The sequence below is a fragment of the Oncorhynchus tshawytscha genome, linkage group LG10 (genome assembly GCF_018296145.1).
Source record: "Oncorhynchus tshawytscha isolate Ot180627B linkage group LG10, Otsh_v2.0, whole genome shotgun sequence".
Lineage (NCBI taxonomy): Eukaryota > Metazoa > Chordata > Actinopteri > Salmoniformes > Salmonidae > Oncorhynchus > Oncorhynchus tshawytscha.
The window spans coordinates 3,316,810-3,324,309 of NC_056438.1; positions in this window are offsets into that span (position 1 = coordinate 3,316,810).

Here is a 7,500-nt window from a genome sequence, read left to right on the forward strand (position 1 = left end):
TAACCCTTTATTTAACCAGGTATTTTATATATATATATATATATATATATAACCCTAACCCTTTATTTAACCAGGTATTTATATATATATATATATATAATCCTAACCCTTTATTTAACCAGGTATTTATTTATATATATAACCCTAACCCTTTATTTAACCAGGTATTTATATATATAACCCTAACCCTTTATTTAACCAGGTATATATATATATATATATATATATATATATATATATATAAACCCTAACCCTTTATTTAACCAGGTAGGCTAGTTGAGAACAAGTTCTCATTTACAATTGCGACCTGGCCAAGATAAAGCAAAGCAGTTCGACAGATACAACAACACAGAGTTACACATGGAGTAAAACAAACATACAGTCAATAATACAGTAGAAACAAGTCTATATACGATGTGAGCAAATGAGGTGAGAAGGGAGGTAAAGGCAAAAAAGGCCATGGTGGCAAAGTAAATACAATATAGCAAGTAAAACACTGGAATGGTAGATTTGCAATGGAAGAATGTGCAAAGTATAAATAAAAATAATGGGGTGCAAAGGAGCAAAATAAAGAAATTAATTAAATACAGTTGGGAAAGAGGTAGTTGTTTGAGCTAAATTATAGGTGGGCTATGTACAGGTGCAGTAATCGGTGAGCTGCTCTGACAGTTGGTGCTTAAAGCTAGTGAGGGAGATAAGTGTTTCCAGTTTCAGAGATTTTTGTAGTTCGTTCCAGTCATTGGCAGCAGAGAACTGGAAGGAGAGGCGGCCAAAGAAAGAATTGGTTTTGGGGGTGACTAGAGAGATATACCTGCTGGAGCGTGTGCTACAGGTAGGAGATGCTATGGTGACCAGCGAGCTGAGATAAGGGGGGACTTTACCTAGCAGGGTCTTGTAGATGACATGGAGCCAGTGGGTTTGGCGACGAGTATGAAGCGAGGGCCAGCCAACGAGAGCGTACAGGTCGCAATGGTGGGTAGAATATGTGGCTTTGGTGACAAAACGGATTGCACTGTGATAGACTGCATCCAATTTGTTGAGTAGGGTATTGGAGGCTATTTTGTAAATGACATCGCCAAAGTCGAGGATTGGTAGGATGGTCAGTTTTACAAGGGTATGTTTGGCAGCATGACTGAAGGATGCTTTGTTGCGAAATAGGAAGCCAATTCTAGATTTAACTTTGGATTGGAGATGTTTGATATGGGTCTGGAAGGAGAGTTTACAGTCTAACCAGACACCTAAGTATTTGTAGTTGTCCACGTATTCTAAGTCAGAGCCGTCCAGAATAGTGATGTTGGACAGGCGGGTAGGTGCAGGTAGCGATCGGTTGAAGAGCATGCATTTAGTTTTACTTGTATTTATGAGCAATTGGAGGCCACGGAAGGAGAGTTGTATGGCATTGAAGCTTGCCTGGAGGGTTGTTAACACAGTGTCCAAAGAAGGGCCGGAAGTATACAGAATGGTGTCGTCTGCGTAGAGGTGGATCAGAGACTCACCAGCAGCAAGAGCGACCTCATTGATGTATACAGAGAAGAGAGTCGGTCCAAGAATTGAACCCTGTGGCACCCCCATAGAGACTGCCAGAGGTCCGGACAGCAGACCCTCCAGAAACCAGCAGACCCACTAAACCAAACAACAAGAATCCACCCCCCAAAAAAAGGTATTTTGTTGATAAGTAACAACTAGTGATTCCAGGCTATTGTGAAATGGTAGAACAGTAGCCAGCCATGTGCTCCCCCCCCTCCTCCCCCATGACCATTTTTTTTTTTTTTTAGCTGATATGGGAATGAAGACACAATCATCATATTAAAACTGGTATATTGTTTAAGGTTAAACCGGCAGGTAGAAAAATATTTGCCAGGGCATACATATATATATATATATATATATATATATTTTAATTAAATCTGATTATTTCACATGGAGATGTGGGAAGGTAAAAAGGCTAGCTATACCTTGCTAGGTTTTTATTCATGCTAAAGCCAGGCTACCAGCTAGCTATACCTTGCTAGGTTTTTATTCATGCTAAAGCCAGGCTACCAGCTAGCTATACCTTGCTAGGTTTTTTTATTTATGCTAAAGCCAGGCTACCAGCTAGCTATACCTTGCTAGGTTTTTATTCATGCTAAAGCCAGGCTACCAGCTAGCTATACCTTGCTAGGTTTTTATTCATGCTAAAGCCAGGCTACCAGCTAGCTGTACCTTGCTAGGTTTTTATTCATGCTAAAGCCAGGCTACCAGCTAGCTATACCTTGCTAGGTTTTTATTCATGCTAAAGCCAGGCTACCAGCTAGCTACTACTAGCAAGGAAGACGACTCTTCCTTAGATAAACAGATTGAAGCTTGTATAGTAACCTTAAGTGTTGCCTTTTGGCCTCTGGCGTCATGTCACTCTATGGAACACTTGTAAATAAGTAGAAGAAGAAGTTTACAGTTTTTTTCGATTGCTAAACGACAGTGGGCACAACTGGAGTCACATGTGCAAAACTCTAACTACAGTCTGCACTACCAACAGTCACCTGAGCTAAACAGTTCACATCACCTGCAAAACTCATTCCAAGCAACACAACTCTTAACACATGGCTCAAAACCCGCTCAGTGCAGCCAAACACTATGCCCAACCCTCACTGAGATAACACACACTGTCACTCAGAACACACTGAGAGTAAAAACACTAGCATCAAACACCAATACAGAAAATACTAACTTTTCATCTTTACAGTTTGAACAATTTCAGTGACTTCATACAAAGTAATATTTTCTTCAAAGAAAAGAGTGACATTCTTTCACATGATTTATTACAATTTTTAGAACATAACAATTCTTTAAGGTAAATGAAAATGAGCAGTTTGCTTCAATAGTCTGTAGTAATTTACAGAATTACAGTAATGAGAAAAAAAAGGTAGAAACTAAAAGTACATATTGTAATTCAAACAAATAATTGAGGGGCTAATCCTGCCTCTCTCTAGCATCAGACCACAGGTTTTCTTCAACATCACATCTAATGTTTTATCTTGCCATGCACCTGGGGAAGAACCTTCTGGAGTGCCTTATCCATCCCTGGCAGTCCTCTAGACTCATGTCCTCACATCCAGCACGCATGGCTTCCAAAAGAGACATTTGGTCATGTGGGTGGTGACCAAACACTTTCCACCTCCAGGCAGAGAAAAACTCCTCTATTGGGTTGAGGAAGGGTGAATATGCAGGCAGGTACAAAACCATAAATCTGAGATGTGCTGCAAACCAATCTGTGACAGCTGCAGAGTGGTGAGAAGCAACGTTATCGCAAACTATGACAAAAACTTGGGGTTTCTTACTGGCTCCCCTGTTCTGCTGGCACTAGCTGAGCATAGAGCTGTTCTAGGAAAGCTATAAGCCTTTCTGTGTTGTATGGGCCAATGAGTGGTGTGTTGAGAAGCAAACCATCATTGGCCATTGCAGCACACCTGGTGATATTTTCCCCCCTTTGGCCTGGAACCTCCACAGTGGCCCTTTGACCTATAACATTCCTTCCTCTGCGCCGTGTTTTGGCAAGGTTAAATCCAGCTTCATCGATAAATACAAATGAATGTGGTCTTTCCAGTGCTTCCACCTCCATTACTCTCTGAAAAACAGTAAGTGCACAGTTTTACTGTAGAAATGCTAGTGTTTTTTTTTACTGTAAATATTTTGTATAGCTGTGTACGTAACCTCAGACGTCTTACCTGGACATATTGGTATCTTTGCTCTTTTACCCGTTCAGTTTCTCTCGAACGGTACAGTGTATAACTGTTTCATTGTAACTTGGTGTTTCTTTAGGACTCGAGCAATAGTTGTTGTGGTGACAGAATTAACATTTTCAAATATATCATTATCAGCCAGCACTCTATCTTGAATCTCCCGCAGTTTTATTGCATTGTTGACAACAACCATGTCAACAATAGCATTTTCCTGCGCATCTGAAAATATTTTTCCTCTTACCCCTGTTGGGGGCAGCCTTTGGGTCCTGTTGTAAAAATATATTTTACAGTCAAACTTACTGTAATATATATCTGTGTAAATATTCTATAATTGCAATACAACATTTGAACAAAGTGCTGTAAATCCACAGTGTTGTGCAGGTTGTGGTTAAAGTCATGGGATAAGTGTGTAGAGTTTTGAAAACTGTGTTCAAGCAATGAAAAACGAACTAGAGTTTGGTCCACATGAACTGCTGCTGTGTAGTTAGAGTTTTGCACATGTGACTCCAGTTGTGTCCACTGTCGTTTAGCAATCGAAAAAAACTGTAAGAGAATCTGTCCTGAGTGACAAGTTCAAACTGGTTCATGTTCCCATCAGTAACTGATCTGAGAGAACAAACTCATTTCAACTCATTTAGTCAGAATTTAAAGAACAGATATGTTTGCTTAACTCATTATCTTATAATAATAACAATTAATAATTATATTTACCAGATAACACTGGACCGTGTATGTGTGTGTGTGTGTGTGTGTGTGTGTGTGTGTGTGTGTGTGTGTATGTGTGTGTGTGTGTGTGTGTGTGTGTGTGGTCTTCCTCTGAAGTCTACAGTGATATAAACAGATAAGAAACATCCACACAATTATAGATGTTTGATGGAATGATATTCTCCACAGTGGTAGATGTTTTTTTATTTAATTTAAAAAAAAAAAATATTTCACCTATATTTAACCAGGTAGGCCAGTTGAGAACAAGTTCTCATTTACAACTGAAACCTGGCCAAGATAAAGCAAAGCAGTGCGACAAAAACAACACAGAGTTACACATGGAATAAACAAACGTACAGTCAATAACACAGTAGAAAAAAAATTAAGTCTATATACAGTGTGTGCAAATGGCGTGAGGAGGAAAGGCAATACATAGGCCATAGTAGTAAAGTAATTACAATTTAGCAGATTAACACAGGAGTGATAGATGATCAGATGATGATGAGCAGATGAAGGTGTGTAAGTAGTGATACTGGTGTGCAAAAGAGCAGCAAATAAATAAAAACAATATGGGGATGAGGTAGGTAGATTGGGTGGGCTGTTTACAGATGGACTATGTACAGTTGCAGCGATCGGTTAGCTGCTCAGATAGCTGATGATTCAAGTTAGTGAGGGAAATGTCAGTCTCCAACTTCAGCGATTTTTGCAATTCGTTCCTGTCATTGGCAGCAGAGAACTGGAAGAAAAGGCGGCCAAAGGAGGTGTTGGCTTTGGGGGTGACCAGTGAGATAAACCTGCTGGAGCGCGTGATGCTAGCAGTGATGCCAGCGAACGGTTGAAAAGCATGCAGTTTGATGTTCTCCACACAGTTATAGTTGTTTGATGGAATGATATTCTCCACAGTTATAGATTCCCACCATCCTCCGCCTCCTCATCCTCTCCTCCTCCTCTCTGTCTTTCCCATCATCCTCTTCTCCTCCTCCACTCCTCCTCCTCTCTGTCGTTCCCACCATCCTCCTCTTCTTCTTCCCCCCCCTCAGGGCACAACAGACTAGAATGTTTCTCTCTTTTCCTCAGAATAAACCGGGATTTCTGGGGAAAAGCAGGACTTTTGTGATTTCTTGGGTAAGGAAGGAGAGAAAGAGGGAGGGAGAGTTATAGTTTTCATCCAACTATAAAGATAGCAGTAGAGATGGTCTCTCTCTCTCTCTCTCTCTCTCTCTCTCTCTCTCTCTCTCTCTCTCTCTCTCTCTCACTCACTCACTCACTCACTCACTCACTCACTCACTCACCACTCACTCACTCACTCACTCACTCACTCACTCACCACTCACTCACTCACTCTCACACACACACACACACACACAGCTCCAGATGTCTTCCCTCTCAGACACACACACAGTGATCTTTTCAAACCAGCTAGGCCATATCTGCTGCTGTGGAAAACCTTGCCTTATAAACTCAGAGGAGTGTGTGTGTGTGTGTGTGTGTGGTACAGTACACATGTTGAACTCCTCACTGTACTGTCTTACAGAAAGTTTCATCTCTTGATGTAGTCGAGACATCGGTACAAATCTAAACTAGTTTCCTTTAAAATACTAAGTGCGCTTGATTTAGTGTCCCTGATGTACCATACCGTGGAGGATGGAGCAGTTAGGTCACAATCAGGGTTACCTAGGAGACGGGACAGAAAGACGTGACAGAGCAGTTAGGTCACAATCAGGGTTACCTAGGAGACGGGACAGAAAGACGTGACAGAGCAGTTAGGTCACAATTAGGGTTACCTAGGAGACGGGACAGACGTTAGACGTGTTGGCGTGACGACCTGATCTGGACTAACACAAACTAAGGGGTAATGAGGGAGAAAGTGTTGACAGAGAGAGATAATGAGGGAGACTGATGAAAGAGGGAGAGATAAAGAGTGATGAAAGAGGGAGAGATAAAGAGTGATGAAAGAGGGAGAGATAAAGAGTGATGAAAGAGGGAGAGATAAAGAGTGATGAAAGAGGGAGAGATAAAGAGTGATGAAAGAGGGAGAGATAAAGAGTGATGAAAGAGGGAGAGATAAAGACTGATGAAAGAGGGAGAGATAAAGAGTGATGAAAGAGGGAGAGATAAAGAGTGATGAAAGAGGGAGAGATAAAGAGTGATGAAAGAGGGAGAGATAAAGAGTGATGAAAGAGGGAGAGATAAAGAGTGATGAAAGAGGGAGAGATAAAGAGTGATGAAAGAGGGAGAGAACAACATGTCGATTAAAACAAAAAAACAAATGTAATCTGAGTCTGGCAGGAATGTCACTGAAATGCCAAATGGCATTCTAATCCCTATGTAGTGCATTACATCTGACCACTACCATTAGGGATAGGGTACTACGGTAATGTCCATTCCTCTGTCTGCTATATCTACAGTAATGTCCATTCCTCTGTCTGTCTGCTATATCTACAGTAATGTCCATTCCTCTGTCTGCTATAACTACAGTAATGTCCATTCCTCTCTGTCTGCTATATCTACAGTAATGTCCATTCCTCTCTCTGCTATAACTACAGTAATGTCCATTCCTCTCTCTCTCTGCTATATCTACAGTAATGTCCATTCCTCTCTCTGCTATATCTACAGTAATGTCCATTCCTCTCTGTCTGCTATAACTACAGTAATGTCCATTCCTCTGTCTGCTATAACTGAAGAGGGAGAGATAAACAGTAATGTCCATTCCTCTCTGTCTGCTATAACTACAGTAATGTCCATTCCTCTGTCTGCTATAAACAGTAATGTCCATTCCTCTGTCTGTGCTATAACTACAGTAATGTCCATTCCTCTGTCTGCTATATCTACAGTAATGTCCATTCCTCTCTCTGCTATAACTACAGTAATGTCCATTCCTCTGTCTGTCTGCTATAAACAGTAATGTCCATTCCTCTCTCTGCTATATCTACAGTAATGTCCATTCCTCTCTCTGCTATATCTACAGTAATGTCCATTCCTCTGTCTGCTATAACTACAGTAATGTCCATTCCTCTCTGTCTGCTATAACTACAGTAATGTCCATTCCTCTGTCTGTCTGCTATATCTACAGTAA